The sequence below is a fragment of the Calliphora vicina genome, chromosome 5, assembly GCF_958450345.1.
Source record: "Calliphora vicina chromosome 5, idCalVici1.1, whole genome shotgun sequence".
In the NCBI taxonomy this organism is placed as follows: domain Eukaryota; kingdom Metazoa; phylum Arthropoda; class Insecta; order Diptera; family Calliphoridae; genus Calliphora; species Calliphora vicina.
Window position 1 is genome coordinate 61,154,587 of NC_088784.1, and position 25,389 is coordinate 61,179,975.

Sequence of the window (25,389 nt, forward strand, 5' to 3'; positions counted from 1 at the left end):
CGTAATTTTTAAATTAATTATTTAGGATCTAATTTTGTAAAACGAAACGACAAACGTTAACAAAATTTTGTATGGAAAATATTCAAGTTTCAAACCCGTTTTCGAACGCTTCGTTTTATAAAATGAGCCCCTTAAATTCATATGAAAATTTCTGCTTAGAAATTAAACTCAAATGCATGAAATATTTTATAAATAACATTTCATAAATACTTATCAGCATTTATTTTATTGCTAGCAGTTTGAAATGTATAAAATGTGTATAATGAGTAATACTATTTAATTAAAATCATTTCTAGTAAAATTCCACAATATTCCAAATTGTTCACACATAAATCTTGTGTTCTTTCCCCCTTTTCATTAACATGCAACATTATAGGCATTAAGAACACAATAGAAGCGTTTTATAAAAATGACCCCGCTTATTAGAACATAAGAAACCCATCCTGACTCATTTATGGAATATGTTTTTTTATAATGACTCATAATGGTTTCAAATGTTTATCGTGCTACAGCAAAATTTATAAATATTTTGTTGTTATTTTTGTTTGTGTTTGTACCTGATAATACATGTGTTGCCACTTAAAAAACTATAAATCTTCTGAAGATATACAACATAAATGTTGCAACGAGAAACAAACGATTTCAAAGTTTTTGTTGCAGGAATACCCATTTGTAGTGATTTCATGAGTAAGTGTGTAGGAGAGCAAGTAAAATTTCTTAAAGAAAACATTAATATACAAAAATACATACTTATAAATGAAATGTACATATGTATTTGCCAAGGAGGTGCTAGAGATACTGAACATACATAAAATACAAGCCTTTCCTGTTTTTAGCTCTTTTACGCTGCCATTTGCAAGAAAACACCTTTAATAAGTATTGCAGTCTAAAACGAATGAATGGAGGAGGAGGTTGGATAAAAACCAAATGCCCACCAAATTAAAGCGTAAGTAAAGTAGCAACAAACGAATAAAGAAAGAGGGGAAACATAATAATGACACTACACTGCATAGTGGGGCAGAATGAAAATATTTTGAAAACTAATCTGCCACTTCTAACAGGCTGATAAGCAGAGGAGTATTTGAGTTTCAGTTTTGACAACGAAACCCACAGACTTTCTGGAGTGGCGTTGTAGGGTCTCAAAGTAGGGTACCTCAGACATGAAACATTTGTAAACGCTTTTTAAAATATGGGGAGTTAACCAATGATCGGTATGAAATTTCGCTTATTAACAACTGTTCTTAGTAAAATATGTCCCAAATAGGTATTTCTTCAATCTTTCGAGAAAAAAAATACAAAACAAAAAAATAAAAATGGGCATTTTTTTCTCAAAATAAAGCTTAGATCATTTCCTTGAAGACCTTTTTGGTCGCTTAGTGGGATGCGAGTTGGTTATCTATCAAAATAAATGTTTTGTAATTCAAAACTTTTTGACTTTTTTTGCAAAATCAAACACTTTGTTTTTCAAAATTTGTCGCTTTTTTGTCGGTGAGTGGGATATGTATCAGAATTAGGGTTTTTAATTTCCCGACCTTTTTTGATTGAATTTTTTTCTACATTCCCGGGTACCCGGCTATTCCCGAAATATATAATGATACTGTAAATTAGGAATATTATAGCCAAATTTCATATAAAACCTAGTGTTATAATTATTAAATATTGAGCTTAATTCACTAAAATCTTAATCCGTAAATCAAAAATGTCAGCCTTTCATTCCATAAATCCATTCCTAATATTTAATTTTATATATTCATTCCAAAGCCTTTATTTAAACTGAATTAATTTTAAAGTTAATTAATAACAGAATTTATTCAAACCTTGAATGATAAAATTTTTGTTAAATCAAATCATTTACAAAATTAATTGAAACAATTGTCTTAAACCTTTTTGTGCTAGATTTTAATTGAAGAAAAATTTTGTCATTTAATAAATTTTTTAAGATATTTTGTAATGGATTTGAAGAAGAAACTTAAAATTAGAATGATTCAGTAAGAAATAAATTCTATAAATAATGAATTCTCTTTTAAAATTTTCATACGAAAAACCCCAAATAAATAATAATAATAAGCAGTCTATTATTGCCAAGACTGTAAAAAACTTTTTTGGTGAAAAAAAGAGTTCTAAATTGTTTTCTATATATTTTCGTCAGTTTCCCGGGAATCGGGTAGTGAAAAATTGGCTAAATTCCCGCGAAATTTATACCGGGAATTCCCGGGAAAAAACCCTAATCAAAATAAACGTTTTGTAACTCAAAAAAGTTTTTGATTTTGTAAAAAATTTAAAAAAAAAATTTTTTCGAAAGATTGAAGAAGTAGCTATCTAAACTATTTGGGACACATGATGAGGAAAAACACCTAATTGGCCGAAATGTCAAATTTTGACCCTCTCTAACTCAGAGAGTTGTTGACCGATCGGAAGACATCGATTTCATGTTCAATTGACATGAAATCCCCCCATATTCTTAAAGCCCTACATTTAAACGAGATTTGAACGATTTAAAATTCAAATTAGAAAATTTTACCACACCATGGTCCGGTTTTTTAAAAATATCGGACACAATTTATGAACGATTTCATTAAAAATTGTCCGTTAGTTAAACAATCCGAGTTAAAAATTAAACGATTTTAAATTTAAAATAGAAGAAAATGTTTTGTATTTTTCTTAGGGCGAAGCGTTCAGAAACGTAAGCATGAAGAATACTGGGAAAAGGGTTTGAAACTTGAATATTTTCCATACAAAATTTGTTTAAAGTTTATCGTTTCGTTTTATAAAATGAGGCCCTTATTTTTTAAAAGATATTTCGACAGGGTAGCTTTGAATAAGAAAACGCTTAAAATGTACTAATAGGTTTACTTAACCCCTTCCGAATTTAACCTATATTTTTTGTAGAAATTAATCTCAAAACAGAAAGGAAATATATTTGAAAGGAAACACAATAGCAAATTAATAAAACTACACAAAATCCTATTTATGGTTCCAATAGTTGGTCAACAATTAATTCATATATACTAATAAAACGATTAATTCGAATATGAATATTTAATTTAAATATTTTATGGACCAACTACCAAAACCGAAAAGTTATCCAAAATAACGAAAAATGACTGACAAAGAAAAATTTCACTAAAAAATTAAGAAGAATTTCAAAAAAAATTAAAGAAAAATCAATAAATAACGGTTTTCTCCTCTGGTGTATGTAAGTCCAAAGTAAGCTTCGTTTATTAAAGATTTCTTGCATAGAAAGAATTCGACCAAGAAGAAGCTTATTCATAACGAAAAATAACTAAATATGAAAAAAACAATTAATCCCAGAAAATTGGGGATTAATTGTTTTTCATGGAAAATTTTCCGGTAATTTATATTTTTGTTTTTGGTCGATTACTGTCAGTCGTTACAAATGTAATGACAAAACAAACAACAAATACTTACAGACTATTTTGAAAGTTTGTGTAAAATTACCTGAAAATAGAGAGAAAATAATATTATTGATAAATGTAAAATGGTGATAAATTAAAAGATAATAGAATAAATCCCTATAAAAATATATTTTGGAAAAGAGGACGTTTAAATTTTAAGATATTGAAAGGCGATAGATACATATTAGTGAATTAATTGTAACTGATGATGGATGACCCACTCTTCATAGAAATTTAATAATTTATTTTTATACCCTTCGCCATGAGTGGCAAGGGTATATACAGTGCCGGACTTAAATATTCACACAGCATACAGATTTATCTTTAATCTTCCATATTTTTTAAAAGAAGGCTAGAACTTTCGTATGGGTTTCAAAAAAATATTTATTTACATATAACTTATTGAAATATATGGAAAAACTAAACATAAGTTGGCACATTTCAGAAAAAAAAATTAACTTATGTTTCGAAGTTCGATTTTAAGGGGACAAAAATATTCACACAGTTTCTAATTTTTAATAGGAAAATAGTTTTTTTAAATAGTTTAATATTTTGTGGAGTAGCCTATCTTTTTAATGACTTCTTTTAATCGTCTTGGCATTGAATCGACTAATTTTTGTTGACGTCAGTTCCAATTCTTGTAACAGGACTTCTTTAAGTTGAGTCTTATTGAACCGTCGATGAAAACTAAGTTTCCTACACCAGATGCAGCCATACAACCCTTCTTTTCCAATTCAGTGTTTGGCCTTCTCCAAACTCTTACTGTGTTTATAAATATATACTATAATATATAAATTATAAACTGTTTATAATTTATATATTATAAACTATATTTCTGCTAAATTTAATTCTGATACCTGCCAGCCAGCATTAAACAAATATTAAATCTGGTCAAAGAGATTTTCGGAAGTGGGATTTACGTGGGACCTGTTTTTAGTAATATGCTCACCAAATAAGTTGGTGTGATTCCAGTATGAATTATATGAGAGTTTAGGTCAATGATGAATTGATTTTCACTAAATTTAATCGCACACCCAGGTCAAAAGTGACTCAACTTAAAATTAGAATTTTTAAATAAACAAGTGTATTGAGCATAATTTAAGCATATAAACCCTAAAAATCAATTTTGAATTATATCACTTTTGATATGTACATATGAAAAGTTTATATAGTCACCTAAAATGCAGAAGTACGTAACAACCAAAAAATTCAAAATTGGGTTTTTAATCGATAATGATACAGCACATCAAGGCATATGTCTTCACCCAGCAAAAACTTTATTTACTTAGTAATTAGTAAGCCAGCAAGTAATATTGGAGCCAAGGCACTACATACCTTTGTTCGAGATTTGTAAAAAATTCATGGGTCAAGCTTACAAATGTGCTTACAATCAATTAAGAAATAAGTAGGAAAAACACACAAAAAATATTGCCTTGTGTGGGAATTGAACACTCACATTATTTGCTTGTGTTTGATAGTCAAGCTGCTAACTCACTGCTCCATGTACGAGTTATTCTATTGTAAGTTAACAATAGTTTTATCATCAACATATAAATGAATATGAAGTGAACAAAAAATTTTAATGGCTTTGACAGGTGGCGAACCACTAACCTCCCGTTTTCCAGTCAAACACACTAGATAGCTGTGCTAAATGCAAAAGTTCATTACCAACCTGTATAAAAATAAGTACTTATTCTAGTAAATAAAATAATGTGCTGGGTAACCACCACTCATTACAAAATAATGCATGAAATAACTAGTTGTCATTAAAAAAATTCGCAAAATTTTTGCTGGACAATTACAATTTTTAAAAATTAAGACTTTATTGAAGAATGAAAATCATATTTGTAACCACAACACTTTAAATTTTATTATGTTTTTTTCCTGTAAAATTTTAAAAGAATGTACACTTTTGGTGACGATATGTGTGATACCGACATATTACATTTTCATTCATAACTTTTAAAACAAATCAGTATCTAACTTGAAACTTTATATATTTCGTTTTAAGAATTTTAAAAGTAAATTTTTTGATATTTTTTTTCATGAAATTATATTTTTGTATCAGAAAATATCTGGATTTAAAATGTTTTGGATTTGATTAATTCTTGCAATACACAATAACTGTGGTAAATATCAATCAAATCGGAGATGGATTTCGGTAAATGGGTTTTTTTATAAATAACGGTAGCTTGATTTTGCAGCAGAAAGTTTGAATATGAACCAGTCTATCAAATGCCAGATAAATATGCCTATGCCAGAAATAAGAACCTAATTTTTTCTAAAATCAATGTAAAGGTTTATCTCCAATCTTACGATAAATTTAAATTTTGTAGAAATTAATCTCAAAACAGAAAGGAAATATATTTGAAAGGAAACACAATAGCAAATTAATAAAACTACACAAAATCCTATTTATGGTTCCAATAGTTGGTCAACAATTAATTCATATATACTAATAAAACGATTAATTCGAATATGAATATTTAATTTAAATATTTTATGGACCAACTACCAAAACCGAAAAGTTATCCAAAATAACGAAAAATGACTGACAAAGAAAAATTTCACTAAAAAATTAAGAAGAATTTCAAAAAAAATTAAAGAAAAATCAATAAATAACGGTTTTCTCCTCTGGTGTATGTAAGTCCAAAGTAAGCTTCGTTTATTAAAGATTTCTTGCATAGAAAGAATTCGACCAAGAAGAAGCTTATTCATAACGAAAAATAACTAAATATGAAAAAAACAATTAATCCCAGAAAATTGGGGATTAATTGTTTTTCATGGAAAATTTTCCGGTAATTTATATTTTTGTTTTTGGTCGATTACTGTCAGTCGTTACAAATGTAATGACAAAACAAACAACAAATACTTACAGACTATTTTGAAAGTTTGTGTAAAATTACCTGAAAATAGAGAGAAAATAATATTATTGATAAATGTAAAATGGTGATAAATTAAAAGATAATAGAATAAATCCCTATAAAAATATATTTTGGAAAAGAGGACGTTTAAATTTTAAGATATTGAAAGGCGATAGATACATATTAGTGAATTAATTGTAACTGATGATGGATGACCCACTCTTCATAGAAATTTAATAATTTATTTTTATACCCTTCGCCATGAGTGGCAAGGGTATATACAGTGCCGGACTTAAATATTCACACAGCATACAGATTTATCTTTAATCTTCCATATTTTTTAAAAGAAGGCTAGAACTTTCGTATGGGTTTCAAAAAAATATTTATTTACATATAACTTATTGAAATATATGGAAAAACTAAACATAAGTTGGCACATTTCAGAAAAAAAAATTAACTTATGTTTCGAAGTTCGATTTTAAGGGGACAAAAATATTCACACAGTTTCTAATTTTTAATAGGAAAATAGTTTTTTTAAATAGTTTAATATTTTGTGGAGTAGCCTATCTTTTTAATGACTTCTTTTAATCGTCTTGGCATTGAATCGACTAATTTTTGTTGACGTCAGTTCCAATTCTTGTAACAGGACTTCTTTAAGTTGAGTCTTATTGAACCGTCGATGAAAACTAAGTTTCCTACACCAGATGCAGCCATACAACCCTTCTTTTCCAATTCAGTGTTTGGCCTTCTCCAAACTCTTACTGTGTTTATAAATATATACTATAATATATAAATTATAAACTGTTTATAATTTATATATTATAAACTATATTTCTGCTAAATTTAATTCTGATACCTGCCAGCCAGCATTAAACAAATATTAAATCTGGTCAAAGAGATTTTCGGAAGTGGGATTTACGTGGGACCTGTTTTTAGTAATATGCTCACCAAATAAGTTGGTGTGATTCCAGTATGAATTATATGAGAGTTTAGGTCAATGATGAATTGATTTTCACTAAATTTAATCGCACACCCAGGTCAAAAGTGACTCAACTTAAAATTAGAATTTTTAAATAAACAAGTGTATTGAGCATAATTTAAGCATATAAACCCTAAAAATCAATTTTGAATTATATCACTTTTGATATGTACATATGAAAAGTTTATATAGTCACCTAAAATGCAGAAGTACGTAACAACCAAAAAATTCAAAATTGGGTTTTTAATCGATAATGATACAGCACATCAAGGCATATGTCTTCACCCAGCAAAAACTTTATTTACTTAGTAATTAGTAAGCCAGCAAGTAATATTGGAGCCAAGGCACTACATACCTTTGTTCGAGATTTGTAAAAAATTCATGGGTCAAGCTTACAAATGTGCTTACAATCAATTAAGAAATAAGTAGGAAAAACACACAAAAAATATTGCCTTGTGTGGGAATTGAACACTCACATTATTTGCTTGTGTTTGATAGTCAAGCTGCTAACTCACTGCTCCATGTACGAGTTATTCTATTGTAAGTTAACAATAGTTTTATCATCAACATATAAATGAATATGAAGTGAACAAAAAATTTTAATGGCTTTGACAGGTGGCGAACCACTAACCTCCCGTTTTCCAGTCAAACACACTAGATAGCTGTGCTAAATGCAAAAGTTCATTACCAACCTGTATAAAAATAAGTACTTATTCTAGTAAATAAAATAATGTGCTGGGTAACCACCACTCATTACAAAATAATGCATGAAATAACTAGTTGTCATTAAAAAAATTCGCAAAATTTTTGCTGGACAATTACAATTTTTAAAAATTAAGACTTTATTGAAGAATGAAAATCATATTTGTAACCACAACACTTTAAATTTTATTATGTTTTTTTCCTGTAAAATTTTAAAAGAATGTACACTTTTGGTGACGATATGTGTGATACCGACATATTACATTTTCATTCATAACTTTTAAAACAAATCAGTATCTAACTTGAAACTTTATATATTTCGTTTTAAGAATTTTAAAAGTAAATTTTTTGATATTTTTTTTCATGAAATTATATTTTTGTATCAGAAAATATCTGGATTTAAAATGTTTTGGATTTGATTAATTCTTGCAATACACAATAACTGTGGTAAATATCAATCAAATCGGAGATGGATTTCGGTAAATGGGTTTTTTTATAAATAACGGTAGCTTGATTTTGCAGCAGAAAGTTTGAATATGAACCAGTCTATCAAATGCCAGATAAATATGCCTATGCCAGAAATAAGAACCTAATTTTTTCTAAAATCAATGTAAAGGTTTATCTCCAATCTTACGATAAATTTAACATACTCCCCAATATATAATAGAACTCCATATAAATATAGAAACAAATGGTATGAAAGATTTTTATTCAAACAAAAAAATAAAAAAAACAATAAAAACCATAAATAACAACTAATGAACATCAATCGCACTCTTGATAGTTTCAAACACTTGAAATGTTGTACGTATAACTGCAGAACAACATAAGGCACAGACACCGGGCCAATATTTTGATCAAAACTAAAAGTTTTATTTATGATGGGATCTTTCTATATTCTTTCTTCCACCTTCTAAATGTAGAACAATTAATTTGTTTTTTTTTTATATATTTTATTGGTCGAAACCTCCAAAGATTAAGAATTCTTAAGTTTTGTTGTTTGTTTATGGTTTTAATGGTATCTTAAGTGTTGCAATGTTTATGCTGGAGGATTTGTCTGCATGTGCGCCTCTGTGTGTGTGGCAGCAAAATATTACCTTTACAACATGGGTTAATTACCTTGTAAAAACCAGAAGGTGTCTAGTGATTTCTTTATTTTTTATTATTTTCATTTGGTATTTTTGTTAATGATTTTGTAATATATGTGGAAGGTCATTAAGAACTAATGAGTAAGAATTTGGTTTAAAATAGTTTGGTGAAATAAATGGCTGGATCTTGTAATGAATTATATTAGAACAAGGTTAAAATTTCAATAAATATTTTTAAAAAATTTTACATGAAACTCATCCGATTCACACCAGTTTACGAGTTTATTTGAAAATAAATGAATCTAATTTAAATGATTTAATTACAATATAATTTATAATCTTTAAAGAATTCCTGCAAAAAAATTAATTTATATCTCTATCATTTCAGAATTTCTAAAAATGTTTTCCTACCTCCATGTATATGTACTGTTGATTGTCTGTTTTGCTTTATTTTTCTTTAAGCACACATGAGAACTTTCACAATTTGTTTAACTTAAATCCCTGTGTTTATACCAAAAGGATAAAAATAAACTAAATGAATGAAAAAAAAGAATATAACAAAAAGGCAAACAAATCACCAAATGTCCTTTTACTAAATTACTAACAAATGTAAACTGTAGAGTTAAAGCTACTGATAATGAAAAATGCTACCGCAGACAAATAAATAGTGCCGAAAATCAAAAAACAAATAAAATACCAAAAGGAGAGAGCGAAGAGGAAAAAGAAAAAAAAAACAGCAACACCAACCCACATATCAGCAAACATAAAGAGGCTAACAAGGATATAACTGTATGTGTAGTAAGGATGTGTCTATGTGAGTGAATGTGTGTGTTTTTAAATGGATGCTGAAATAAATAAAAGTCTTTTACATGTGAATGTTGGATTGCGAACATGTCGGAACGTAAAATAACGCTAATAACCAGAATGATATGTAAAAAACTTAGACAGTAGTAATTGGGGAGAAGATTTATTTTGTTACTCATGTGCTGGTTTGTTTTTAAATAACAGTGAAATTATAAAAAAAGTTTTGGGTATTGCAGAAGTGTTTTGTACCTTACACAATTGAAACAAGAAGAAGTATTATATATACAATATTATAATCAGCCCAATCATGAATAAAAAATCCGCGGGAGTTTTTTCCCATTCTTCCTATTCAAATTCAGTGTTAAAAATAGGAAAAGGGAAAGGGGTTTTTATTCATGATTGGACATAATATGTTTTAAATGATGGATAATCATCTACCATTGTTAGGCTACGTGGATTCCTTGCAAATTAGCGTGTACAGTCGGAAGTACAATGGGCCCCAATGCCATTGTGATATTCTTTAAAATGTCCAAATGTAAATCAAATCGCCTTCCAGTAATTAGTTCGTCTGACAAATTTGATAAGATTGGTTAATGACGCATCTCTGGGGCAGTATAGCGCCCAATAAGAAGCCTAATCGAATTCCAACCAAGAGCCAAAAGAGTCTTGGTCATTTCTATCATCAGAGATGGGCAGAACATTCAGAATATTCTACAGGTGGTAATAGTAAACCACCACTATTAAATTCGATATCTCAGCCACCTCCCCTTTACTCAAGAATCACGTACATGATCTGAGTTAGTGATTAAATACAATCGAGATGACATTTTGACCTTATTACGTAGGATTGAATGAGGGTAAAATATAAGGGTTGAGATCCAATATCTTCCCAAAGGGTTTCTTACAAAAGACATTCGACTCTCAGCATTACATTCCACAAGAGCAAGGGCTACTCTTGAAACATTCTGAAATTTTATAGATTCTGGTAAAAAGAATCGGCGTTAACTCCCAAAAAATTTTCTCTGACTCATGATAGAAGAACTCTAAGCGCTAAATCCATGAATTCACTTATTGTGGGAAAAATGTTCCATTAATAAGAAGAACAATATCGTCAGCATATGCGTCTACATTCGTACGAATCCAACTGAGCCTGAAAATTATTTTATTTACGACAAGGTTCCACAGAAGTGGAGTAATGACACCATTGTAGTGTAAAAACTTGTCGTATCAATACCCAAACTCGAGATGTTGGCCCTGCTCATAAGTCACCTAGATCAGCGATATGCAAGAAACACGGCATAATATACTTCTTTCAAGAGTCCTCTCTATAGTACCGACAACATCATGCCTTCCGCCAGTCTTTCGGAATGTTTATTATAGCCAGGTTACCCCTAAATATTCTAATAATCCAGAAGCATGAAGATGGATATCGATTGCTGGAGTATCGCTGGGAATACGCCATTTGCTCCTGATGATTTATAGAAGATGCCACCACCCACGAAATTTTCTCCTCGCTAACAATGGAGCTTACTTATACAGAAGCGACACATAATGACCATATCTGTCAATTGCATTGTGGCTGGTGTATGTTGCACGACTTCTTGAGCACAGACTGAAAGATTTGAGGGGAGCTTTCAGTACGTTTTTAAATGGGTAATTTAAAAAGAAATTACCAACTGAATTGTTTCGGAATAATGTTTTAAATGGATCAGACCTTTTAAGAATCGTTAACTAATACCACCAAATGATACCTAAAACCCACCATTTGTAATTGTTCCTATAATATTGCAAAGCTACTACTAGGGTATTCGAATTATTCGATTTTTCTCTTGTTCGAATAAAACGAATAATTCGAATAAGAGATTTTAACTTGTTCGAATAATTCGATCACACGTTTAAAATTAATCGAATTATTCGAATAATATAAAGTTTTTTAAAAAAGTAAAGAATGAAGTTTTGATGTCGGTTTTTTAATATTTTATTGTTAAAGAAAAACAAAAAATAACGTAAAAGTTAACAATTCAAGTATTGATAATGTCAAAAAACATTCGAAAACAAAGTCCATGATTAAATTTTCAACAGAAATATTCTGATCAGATTAACTTCCGAGCAATCTGCAAAACAATTGACTAGCAAACCCTTTAGTTTCCGTTTTGTAGCTATGCTTTAAAAACTTTGAGCTAGTTGGACGTGATCCTGAATTCAAATACAATATAAACGTATTAAGAACTTTTTTATTTCGTTCATTAATTCAGGTTTTAAATTGAGTAACTAATTCTTTAGTAAATTAATTATTCACTATTTCTAAATTATTTATAACAAATTGTATTATACATCAAGCTCTATCAACGTTGCCGAATCTTTGCTTATTAAAGTGGTCTTGGGGAATTACACAATAAAGGGAATCTGTCCAAAGTTTGATATAATTGTCAGTGAACGTGGCTAATTTGAAGTCAGGCAATGCATGATTGATGCATTTACAAATACGCAAAAAGTTTATTACCATGTTAGACAAAGATGTTCAACGATGTTCAAAATCATGTATAAAGCTACGTTTACACGATTGTCAGATCATACAATGTTGTCAGAAAAATGCTCAGAAAATGGTTAACACAACCATGTGAACTTGTGTTGAAACATATGGCTGTTAACCATTTATTGATCATTTTTCTGACAACGTTGTAAGATCTGACAACTGTGTATCAGAGTCCTAAGACGAACTCCATGTTTTTCTTGCAACAAAACGTTAGTTTGCAATATTTGTGTTTATCATTCGATTTATTAAATATTTTGCAACACTTACGTACGCGGTTAATAACATCACTTGTATACATATATTTTAAGATCATGGCCTTCATCTATTTCAAGGTAATCATTATAAATGTTATCTTCAATATCACTTTCGACGACCGTTTCAAAATCACATTCTTCATCACATTCAACTCAACTTTAATATAAGTTAAAATTTAGATTATTAATTGCGATTCTTCTAATATTTATCCAGCTAAATAAAAATATTTTATACCGTACCTTTTACTTTCATTCGTTCAAGTCCTAAGTTAAAAATTTTGAAAGATTTGTTTTTAGAATTGTAACTTCTTGCAGTACTATTTATATATTTATAGAAGGAGCTATCGGCACACTCATCTACAGTGATCGAAAGTCCCTTTGTCTTTAGTTATTTGTCGAATTTCAGAAACAATACAATTTTTGTGAGTCATTATTACTTACTTAAAATTTAAATTATGAAAGAATTTAAGCAATTTAATAAATTTAAATATATATGAACATTTATTCGTTTTATTCGATTATTCTACATAAAATTGTTCGAATTATTCGTTATTCGAAAATGGCCATTTTTAAATTGTTCGAGTAATTATTCGTAAGAAATTATTCGATTAATCGAACGATCATTAGTCGAATGAATACCCTAGCTACTACTAATTGAGAAAAATACTCTTATTTTATAAACCCTACTCATGTTTGGCTGAAAGGTATTTTTGTATAAATTTTTGCTGCTTCTTTTCCCAACATTACAAACAACATGTTTGTCTCTAGAACCCTAATTTTTTCAAAAGCTCATACTTCTCAGTATACATATGTATTATTTTAATCTACGAATACAACATGTTGGTAGACAAAATATAAATAATGTTGGAGAAATAATAAAGATGAAAATAAAATTACTGAAAAAGTCAACAAATAATAACCGAAATGAGTAGAAAAAATCATAAATTAATCCTATTTAAGCGGATGAGTAGCTTATTTTTGAAGAATTTATTTGTATAGGAGAAGTCCCCAGCTATGTTGCCATAGACGATATTCTCTGGACCTTAACAAACAGTCTACTACAGATACGTACATATGAATGTATATAAATACATAGTCATACTCATGCCGGTCAAGTCAAAGAAACGTTGGTAACGAACTTGAAAAATAAACAAAACAAAAATTATAATAAAAAAATTGTTTTTCTTTCTATTTTTTATTTACAGCCATATTTAAGCTTTTTTTTGTTCTTGCTACTGTAAAAAGTATAGTACTTGCACATTAGGGTGGCTCTTATATTGCACTTTATCGATTTACGATGTTCCAAATGACTAAAACTAATCTGCGTCAACTAGAACACAAATTCTGAAAAATTGGGCAAAATTTGATAACGTTTAGTATCAATATTTTCAAAAAAATTAAATATTGAAAATGTTTATTTACCCATAGATATTTGAATACAAAATATAAACATAAAACCAAAAGAATCATAAGGGCCGAACGAAAAATTTCGATAGCAATATTTAGTTTAGAACTTTTACTTTTCTGAATTCCATAATTGGTAATCACGGTGGTTAATAAACTAACCACCTCATCCCACAAACAAACTTGGAAGGCAGTGTTTTTTTATTTTTTATAATAAACTATCCTTGGTTGAAGTAAAAATACAATTGCTTTGATTTTAAACTGAATGGGCTACGATATTTCTTAGAAATAAATATCGTAGCCCATTTTCTAGTATTTGATTTCAGACTGTTTCTTTAGGTTGGTAATTTATAATTATGCACGACCTCCACACTACAAATTATTGAAAATATAAAATACATGAATATTATACGATTTTGTTCAAATTTGCAGCATTAAGTTTTTAGAAAAAATTTAGTCTTTGGGAATATCAAAAATTTCAAAAGTTCAAAATAATGACCACCCTATTGTACATATAAAACCATCTATACAATTTCCATTTCATAATTTATATGACTATTTGTTTGTGTTTACGTATTAAGTATGAAATAAAAAAAAAATATCAACATGGTCTACAGTGTCTAGGGATTTTGGCCTGGCCGGCTTAAACAAATACATGCAAACAAACACAATTGCACTCACATTTACACAAATAACATATACAATGAAACAAAACTGAGTTTAATGAAAGAAAATGAATGGCTAAGGTCAACGTAGAATTTTTTCATTTTGTTTCACTCTCTTTTCTTCCACTACTCTTTGTTAGCCTTTTTTTGTTAGCTGCTTGGAAGGTATTGTTTCCTTTTCCTATAAATACGACTCTCTAAGATGGCATTATTATGAAGTATAAACATTAACACACACTCACTCGCATTGCTTTCAACAAAGAAAATAGAACATAATAGAGAACTGCAAAAGTTAAAAAGGAAAAGCTTTGGATTTTACTTTTTTCTTCTTTTGATAGGAAAGAACAAACATTTCAATGACTTAAATTTAATTAGCCGCCGAAGGCATAGTGTCATTTTATTAACAGAAAAGGCTAAAATATTGAATGGAGAAGAAGAAAATAGTGGGTTTAAAATTTTAATTTTGGGGCATTAATCAGGGCGAATTCATTATAGGTATCGTTAGAAAGCAATTTTCTGCTAGATATGTTTTTTCACTTCTATCTGTCAAAGCTAGGAAATATTTTTAGAAAATTCAAGGATGTTATTCTAGAGTTGTATTTGTTTTAAAATTGAGACTACCTGTAAATTAATTGGACTTGGCATTAATTTTGCCTCCATTAAGTTAACATATGGAAAATACAAATTAAAGTTCCGATCAAAAAGTTTCAGTTTCAGCTTTTCCGCTATCCAATTGATAAACTAGTTGACACCCAGTAGATTTTTTTACTTTGAGGTACTAAATTTTTGATAATTACAAAAAGTATAGATATTATGAATTCCTAACAGTAATGTAAATTCATATACATTTGTACATTTTAAGTATTTATAAGTTGTAATAAACAAAATAAATTACCATAAGTTAATATTATATTTGCATTAAATTTAATTCCCTCAATAAATGTTAAATTCTAATTAAATGTATATTTTAATTACATTTTAAGACATTCTTCTTTTTCAATTAACTTTTAACTATTGCCATTATCTTTATAATGAAAAGAAAATAAGAATTTTAGAATAAATCCTGTGTAACGCCTTTAACTAAGACCTTAAGTAACAACAACAATAATAACAAATTGTATAATAAACAAAGTATGGTCGGTCAAGCCCGACCTTATAATACCCTACAATAAGAAATGTTGTTCCAAAAACATTTTTCTTATAAAATATCAATAATTTATATTTGTGACTGATTTTCGGAAGTGGGCCTTATATGAGAGCTATAATCAGTTATGGACCGATCACCATGAAATTAGGTCGTTTGATTTATGTCAATATGAAAGTTTTTAGAGATTTATTTTAAGAGATTTATGCACGTTAAAGTGATTTTCGGAAGCGGGTTTATATGGGAGCTATAACTAATTATGGACCGATCGTAAAAAAAATTTGGTGACATGATTTTCGTATATATAAAACATATTTGGAGCGAAATTTGTGTAGATACCTATATAAATGTAAATTAAACATTTATGACCGATAAAGTCCAATTTCGAGAGGACATTTGTATGGCGGCTATGTGAAATAACGACCCGATTTCTGCCAATTTCAATAGACTTGGTCCTTGGGCCGAAAAAATTATATGTACCAAATTTTATCGAAATATCTTCAAAATTGATACCTGTACTTTGCGCATAAGGTTTACATGGACAAACGGACATGGTTTAATCGACTCAGGAAGTGATTTTAAGTCGATCGGTATACTTTAAAGTGGGTGTTAGATTAATATTTTTGGGCGTTACAAACATCTGCACAAACGCATTATGCTGGCGTAGGGTATAAAAATAAAAAAAAACTATAGATCCATAAACAATGACACTAAACATATAAATCCCATTATAAGTTGCATGTAAAAAGGTCATTCATTGTTCATACAAACATCCATACATACATTTAACATCAACTAATACTAAAAAGACGGTGGGCTACAATAACAACAACAACAAAACAGAGCAACCAAATTACGCACAGCATTTAAAACAACAACAATGAAACTGTAAACAACACACAAGCAAAGTCACACATAACGATGGCTGGTAATTTAATCGTGAAATAAACGAATGTAACGAAGAGACTGCAGCAGCAAAAACAACAATAACAACAGCAGATAAAACGTTAGTATGGCCCACTTCAATTGATACAAACAAATTCTCTAAATATTTCCGTCCAAAAATTTAGCGGTTTTTTTAGCTTTACTGTGAAATGTGATCAAATTTGATAAAAAAAGTGGATCATTGTAGAAAAAGAACTTTTATGAAGCTACTGGAAGGAAGATGGCGCTATGTATAAATAACGCCAGTGCTTGCAGTTTGTGTGTGTATTATTGTGAATTATAAACGTGTATTTGTATAAAAACACATAGTGACTATTTAAACAGTTATTGTGTAAATTTGAATAAATAAAGAGTTGTTACAATTTTAAACTACTAAAACTGCTTTTATTTGCAATCAAAACTATCTGGTTTATTTAAAGGAAATTAACCATCGTTTTAAAAGGTAAAAACGTAACAAAATAAACAAAAATTTAATGTTAAATGTTAATCGATTGAACTTGCGTCGTTATGATTTGCGTTTTTATGACTTATATTTGCATCGTTATGATTTCGATAAATAAAACAACAAAAATTCAATTATAAGGAGTGAGATCGAAAAATTCTTAACATACATATATGTTTATAAAAAAGAAACCACTAAACTTACAGCTTTAATTTTTTTTTTATTTGATTGAAATTATTATTACAATTTACAAAAAAAATTACTTTTATAGTTTTAATCACTAGTGATGAAATTTTGAACCTTTTTCGGAAACCCTTCCATTAACGTTTTTATAGTGCTTTCTGTCACTTTGCTCGAACATGTAGTCCATCTCCGTTTAAAATCTACCACACTTTTGGACACCTTTTTTGTACTCTTCAATTCTCTTTTAACAAGAGCCCAATATCTCTCCACTGGCCTTAGCTCCGGGCAGTTTGGAGGATTTGCCTCTCTTGGTACAAATACCACATTATTGTTCTTGTACCACTCAAGGGCTTGTTTGCCATAGTGACAGGATGCCAAGTCAGGCCAAAAATAAGTGGACACATTATGAAGTCTTATGAATGGAAGCAGCCTTTTTTGTAAACATTCCTTGATGTAAATTTCGGTATTTATAGAGCCCGTTGTAACAAATGAGTGGCTTCTTTTGCCGCAACTGCATATTGCTTGCCATACCAAGAACTTTCTGGGAAATTTTGTTTGCTTTTGGGTCCTAAACTTTTCTTCAACATTCCCTCGAGCATCAGCAACATAAAATTTTTGACCTGGAAGTTGCGAAAAATCTGCCAGAACATACGTTTCGTCATCCATTATGCAGCAAGAATATTTTTTTATAAAACTTGACTTCAATTTCCGTGCTCTGTTTTTGGCCTCTAAATTTTTAGTAGCGTTCCTGTCAGGAACTTTTTGAGCCTTGTATGTTTTTAAACCTGCATTAGCTTTAACTTTTCGTACCAAATAGTCCGAGCACTGAGCTAACCGGGCTGCTTTCCTACCGGATGTGTTGGGAGCTCTTTTGAAAATGCGTTCTATTTTTTTGGCTTTAGAAACATCATGTGGACCATTCCTTCTACCTGAACCAGGTTTTCTATCAACTGACAAGTTCTCCCGGTACTGTTTAATAACATTGGAAACAGTTTGACGGCAGACCTTTGTATGCTTGGCCAACTTTTTGTAAGACCAAGTTGGGTTTTGTTGAAAATATTTAATAATTTCAGTACGCACTTTTTTCTGGTCACTCATTTTAATCAGATTAACAAAAAAATTAATATAATTGACATTACACATAATAACTGACATGTTTTTCAAAGGTAACTTGATCAAAAAAAAATTCAAATAATACTTGGGTTAAAAAATGTAATGAAAAACGTGTGTTAAGAATTTTTCGATCTCACTCCTTATTTATTAAACCCCAAAAACAATAAAATTAAATGTTATTATAAATGATAATTTTTTCAAGTTTTAAAATTCTTTCTGTTAGGAGCCAAAACTTTCCATATAAAAAACAAGTAAGAAAGTATGATCGGTCAAGCCCTACCATTCATACCCTACGCTAAGTAAAAGATCAAAAGCATTTTTCTTTTAAAATATCAATAATTTATATTTTTGAGTGATTTTCGGAAATGGGCCTTATATGGGAGCTATGACCAATTATGGACCGATAAGCATGAAATTATGTCGTGTGAGTTATGTCTATATTAAAGTTAACTATTTGAATTTTGTGTGTATACCAATATTTTTAAGCGATTTATGCACGTTAAAGTGATTTTCGGAAGCGGGTCTAATGGGAGCCATGACTAATTATGGACCGATCGTAACAAAATTTGGTGACATGAAATTTGTACATATAAAACTTATTTGGATCGAAATTTGTGGAGATACATATATAAATTAAACATTTATGACCGATAAAGTAAAAATTCGGGAGGACATTGTATGGGGGCTAGGTGAAATAATGGACCGATTTCAGCCAATTTCAATAGGCTTGGTCCATGATATCCATCAAATTTTATCGAAATAACTTCAAAATTGCGACCTGTATTTTGCGCACAAAGTTTACATGGACAGACAACCAGCCATCCAGACGGACATCGTTTAATCAAAGACTATAAATATATATTTATAGTCTTTGATTAAACGATGTCCGTCTGGATGGCTGGTTGTCTGTCCATGTCGATCGGTATACTTTAAGGTGGGTGGTAGACTAATATTTTTTTGCTTTACAAATATTTGCACAAACGCAATTATACCCTCCCCACTATGGTGGAGTAGTCCACCAACCACATCGATCATTGACAGACAGCAAATAATTTTAGTCTTACAAATGGGGCCATCCTAATGTACACACATATGTATGTAAAGCAACAACAACATTTACAAAAGGAACAACAATATCAACAACAACTTAAAATTTTCCTTTAATCATTTAAAAAATCAATGCTTAAGTGTGTGTACATGTGTTTGTATGAGGATGTGTGAGATGAAGAAAGAGTCTTGTAGGTGATACACTGAACATAATTTTAAGAAATTCCACAAGATCTAATCTATTTACACATGTAACTAGAATAGAAATCTTGAATTCCTTGTGAATTCACTCACGTTCGAAGTGTGATCGATCTTATAATGAAGCTCGACTAGAAACTCTTAAAATATAGTCCAAATATTGAAGTTTTCCAAAGTTACTTCGAATAATAAGTAGATGCTTGCAAAATACATAAAGTAAAACTGTTAATAACTTTAGAACTGTTAGTGAGATTTTATTGTGAAGCTAATAAATTGTAAGTCTTTTATAGAAATCGTCCTTATCTCAAAAAAGCCATCTTTCATTTTTCAAATATTTTAGTTTTCCATCAATTAAAAAATTGTTTAAGTGTATATATATGTATGTATATATTGCATATGTGATATTTATAGCTTAAGTCTTAAGCTTTAAGAGTCTTTGTTGTTGTTGTATTTTTATAAATCTGTGTTTATTTTTTACCAGCTTGTTACTAAGATGGAGTTTTGTGGGTAGAGGCTGAAATTGTTGAATGGAAACAGGCTGTTGTTGCAAGATTTACTTATTGACTTGTTTTATTTTACCCCCTAAACTGAATAGCTGGTTTTCTGCCATCATAAGTGGGAGTCTGGGGGCTTGAATAAAAAATACTACAACAACGACAATGAAAAGGATGAGTATTAAACTTTTACATAAATAAACATTAACAACACATTTACATTACATTTTCTAGATGTTTTTCTCATATCTAGTTGTGCACTTTTTTCTTATTTAAACTTTATGTGTTTATAAAAAAAATAAAGAAAAAAAAACAAACAAAATAAATATGTTGAGAATTCAAGCAAATAATCTGCAAATGCATGCCACATAAAATTCTGGTTATAGTACATATTATAAAAACGTTTGTCTATGGATGTTTGTTTAATAATATATTATCCTTAAGTTATTTAAATATGTATGTATTTATGTTGTCTGCATGTTAAAATTAGTTTTAACATAGAAGTATGTCTGTAAGCTGCCACAAATAGTCTAACAAATAATTTTGCATCTCGTCTGTTGCATGTCTATTTTAAAACAAAAACATGTGAAACTAAAACTAAAACAACATAAGAGAAGAGCTAGTTGCATAGATGTAATGTTAAGGAATAACTTAGATGTGTTAAAGTTTTTCTATGTGGATTAAACTTGCAACAAGGTGTTGAAATACTAAAGGATTTTAAGTTTTAAGTCTTAGATTTATGGCAGATAATGGAGGCAAAAGATTTGCAGGATCTTTTCTTATTGTAACAAAAGTTAGAATTACTTGAAAATTATTTAAGTTTTATGATTAAAAGTATGGGGTTTCCAATAAAATATGATCGATGTGACAATATGAGGCTTTTTTCTCAATATATCCATAATTTAATATGAAATTATGTAGTAGAATATTTATGAGAAGCTTCTGAATCTATAAAACAATCAAACAATCAACAGCCAAAATCTCTAATTATGACAACTCAGCCTAACAATTTCCTCAATATAACTAAGCTGCTTTTGCGGATTTTTGGCAGTAAATAAAGCGATTTATTTTATTAAAAAAATATGTAATAGTCCATAAACTGTGTTTATTTAACTAAGCAACCAGGTGTAAAAAAAACGTGATTTTCAAACAAATTTGCATAGTTTTTTTAAATTTCTTTTAAATATTGAATAAATATTTATATGTATTATACACACATACAATAAATATTTTGAAACAGCAACTTTAAAGCCATTTAGTCATAAACAAATTATATTTAAATTTATTTTATGATTCACGACTAACGAAACATGAGTGTGTAAGTGAAATTTTTTTTATAACCCACTTCACAGCTAAATCAAAAAAGAAAAAAAAACAAATTGACTGACCATCTCTGACACACCACCGCGAAAACTAAAAACTAAACAAAAACAAAAAAATAATAAAAATGTGTAACTTTGACCATAATTTTATTATGAAAAATATTTGAATAATTCAAAAATTACCAGCAAAAACCAGCCAACCAAACAAAATATGTGCCGAGTAAACAAAAAAAAAATAATAATTTTATGTATTTGTTTGATTATTTAAAAGAGTGTGTAAAAGTAGCAGATAGAATTTGCTGATTCATCAGTGAACCATGTAAATTTGTACAAGACTATTTATTGTAGGTTGTATTTTTTTATTTTTATTTTTGTATCAAGCTACAGCTCCATCTAAATGTCTGAGTGTCTATCTTTTTGTTTGACAGCCTCATAATGTCTGTCCATCTTCTTGCCGCCTTAACAAGTTGTATTCATTTGTTTCGCTTTTTTTCTGATTTCTTCTTTTTTAAAACCTTGAAATAAATCTTTCACTTCTACCCTCATCGTTTTCATTTATGAAGAAAATCAACAGCAACATTATTATTATCATGATCTGCAGCAACAGCAGCGGTTGTAGCAGCTTTAGAAACTTCAACATCATCATCATTATTATTGCACTTTGTTTAATTATAAATTCATATTTAAATAATGGACATATTTAGTTTTTCTTTGGATTTTGTATGTTATTCCTAGTTACTAGAGTACAAACAGTTGTTGGCAATTTGTTTACCAGCAGCTATAAACACCCTATCTAGAAATTGACAAAAGATTAAATGTTTTAAAAGTCCATTAGGAAATTTGTTAGCCTATGACAATCACTTAAATACACATAGGATAAAATAGAGACGAGACGTAATTGTGAAAACCCTAAGTCTGTTGTTAAAAAACCTAACACTCGCAACAAGGACCTAAGGACCGGTTCTAGTTCTAAAACATCATATGTGGCAGGTCAAATATCTAACCCAAAATCAGTTATTTTGTTTTGGATATTATCTATTGCATATCTACATATATATATCAAAATGCATATGTGTCTGTTTATTTGTTTGTCTGTGACTTATAGGAGCTTAAACTCTTGAAATTTTTACTGTATGTTCGTCTATATCTGGAAGGAACAATAGAATACTTTTCATTTTGAAATTTCATGTGGGCGTGGCACTTCCCATAAAAAGTAAATAGGTATTATGGAATATCTCGTAAACTATAATTTTTTTTTTTAACTTTTTATTTATTTATTGAATCTGCCTATATCATTAGGCCTAACAATAAGTGACCAAATCTTATAACTAAAATTAAAACTAATTGCTCTCTAAAGAGAGCATTGCTTGATGCATGGACCTCATCTTAGCGGGGTGGTAGATCTCCTCTACAAAGCCTTGAACTATAATTGTGAAAGCCGAAAAACCTGGCTGAAAATGGGCGTGGAACCACCCATACCAAGTAAATAATTATTTTCGAATATCTGCAGAATTGTAATTGTGATAGTATTCAAACTTTAATAACACGGCCAAGCGTGGGTTATAGGTCTCGCTGAGTACATTACAAATTGTGTCTAAAAATTTCAGAAGTTATTCTAAAAAAACAGTTTTCAGTGATGTTCGTCGACTTATCGACCTGTAGCTTAGTCAGTTTTTGATACATTTGTAAGACTTCCCCCTGCTGTGGGTAGTCACCTTGAGTCTTCGGGCACGGTGCAGGGGCTTAAGCATCCTAAGGATGTGATCTAAAAACTACCCTCCCCATACCTCATAGCGTCTGTCCTCTATGTTAAGAGCGGCTGTGGGGTAAATGACCATCTTCGGTCGCCTAGCGATCACGACCTCAATTGGAAGCGTCTGTTCCCTTAGTTAGGGCGGCTACCAATTTCCTCTGTCTGCATTTTTGATGTCGGTCCGGGACTGTGGTTGGGTTACCTAGACAACATAACCGTACCATCTGGCGTCTGTTCCCTATGTTAAGGGCGGCTGTGAAGCACTATCTGGTTCTGTTAGTCCGAATGATTTTGGTAAAAAACTCAAATCCAGGATGCGTCTGACTCACATTGAGCGGCATCCTGGTCTGCGTCTGACTCCTGTGGAGCGGCAGTGTCTTTTTTCATACCTATGGTAGAGGTATAAACTGCCAAACCCCCTCCCCCCATGAAATGTCAAATGATAAAGACGGCCCTATGTCCTTGGTCGAGGGTACTAAAATCTCCAAGGGTAACGTGAGTACTCAGGCGGAAGTCACAGGTCTGAGTGCCACTGGAGCTACTGTGACAGCGACGAATCAGACGAATATCCCGGGTCTGGTAGTCGGTGATGCTACTGGGATTAACGACAGACCGAACAGTTTTTTGACAAGACAGGAAAGAGTGACTTTGGACGACAGTGACGACAACCTCTCAGGTCTGAAAGGGTTAAACCTTTATGAGACTGATGAGGAGGACTTACTCATGGTGTCCTCCGAGCCGCTAAAAGCGAAGGAAGACGTACACAATCCGGAGGCCCATGACCCTGCAAAGGGAGACACAGAACAGAAAAACAAGAAACAGGATTCTGAACAGGACGAACGGAAAAGGTTGGCGGGCTACAAACGCTCTCTCCGGTATTTTAGGACGTTGGACTCACGAGATCCCGCGTCCTTGACCACCAGGGAAAAGCGTTTACGGCGTAAACATACCTACCACATACAGAAGTATGAGGCTATGCTAAATACTACTGTTGTGGAGGTCAGGCCAGTCAAGACTACGACCGAACCAAACCAGAGCAGGCAGGTGATCACATCTAAACATGTGGCCCATGCCAGCACTGGACCAAACACGATCACCGTCTCGGAGGATCTTGACGTACGCCCATCTACATCAAAGAGGGCCACGTCGGGACCAAAGAGAGGTGATGACCAATGCGGCACGACGAAGTCTGCTAGCACAACACCCAATGTGCTGTCCGCAATCTCCTCTACTCGAGGAACCGCGACGGTTGCCAAAGGTCCAGCTAGCAGGCCTAGTATTAAGCGGCAAAGGTCAGGTGAACCGCAGGTGTCTGAGGGTAAGCGGCTGAAACCATCAACTAGCTTATCATCAGCACCTGAGCTACAAGTAGCCATCATTGATCGTAGTCAACCTGATGGGAAAATGACTACGGACAGATGGCTGCTTCTGGAGGAGAATATCTTGCGGGCACTAGTTGACGAACTTCTCGAAAGCATGTCCGACAGAATTATTGAAGATTTGGATCCCGAAGATATCTGGGATATTCAGAAAATTGATTTCAACAGACAGACAGACGGACATGGCTTAACTGACTCCGCTATCTATAAGGATCCAGAATATATATACTTTATAGGGTTGGAAATGAAAAATGTAGAAATTACAAATGGAATGACAAACTTATATATACCCTACTCACGAATGTGAAGTGTATAAAAATGGTTGGGATCTGTACAGGGGTTGAGACGCCTCCCATACAAAGTAAGTAGTTATTTCTAAATATCTAGAGATCTACAATTACGAGATTTGTCCGATTAGCTCTCACATTTCACTTATACTTTTTTAACTCTAAACTTTTTATTTCATGACGAAACGGGCAGCGAAGCACACCGGGTTTTAGCTAGTCTTTTTAAAAAGTTCTTCTTGAATTTTCATTATTTTTAAAAACTTTTGTATGTCATTAACATTTTTTACCAGCCTCAACAATGTCTATGATTTTTTTTTCTTTTTTTTTGGAATAAATGTCTTTAATTTTTTTTTTATAATATCTGCTTTTT

The 25,389-nt window shown here is 30.7% G+C and overlaps 1 protein-coding gene across 12 annotated transcripts in view; it reads right to left on the bottom strand.

The window, feature by feature from the left end:
• Zasp52 (Z band alternatively spliced PDZ-motif protein 52) overlaps positions 1-25,389 on the bottom strand; it is a 253,600-nt gene that overhangs the window by 144,283 nt on the left and 83,928 nt on the right. The gene's annotated exons all lie outside the window — the stretch shown is intronic.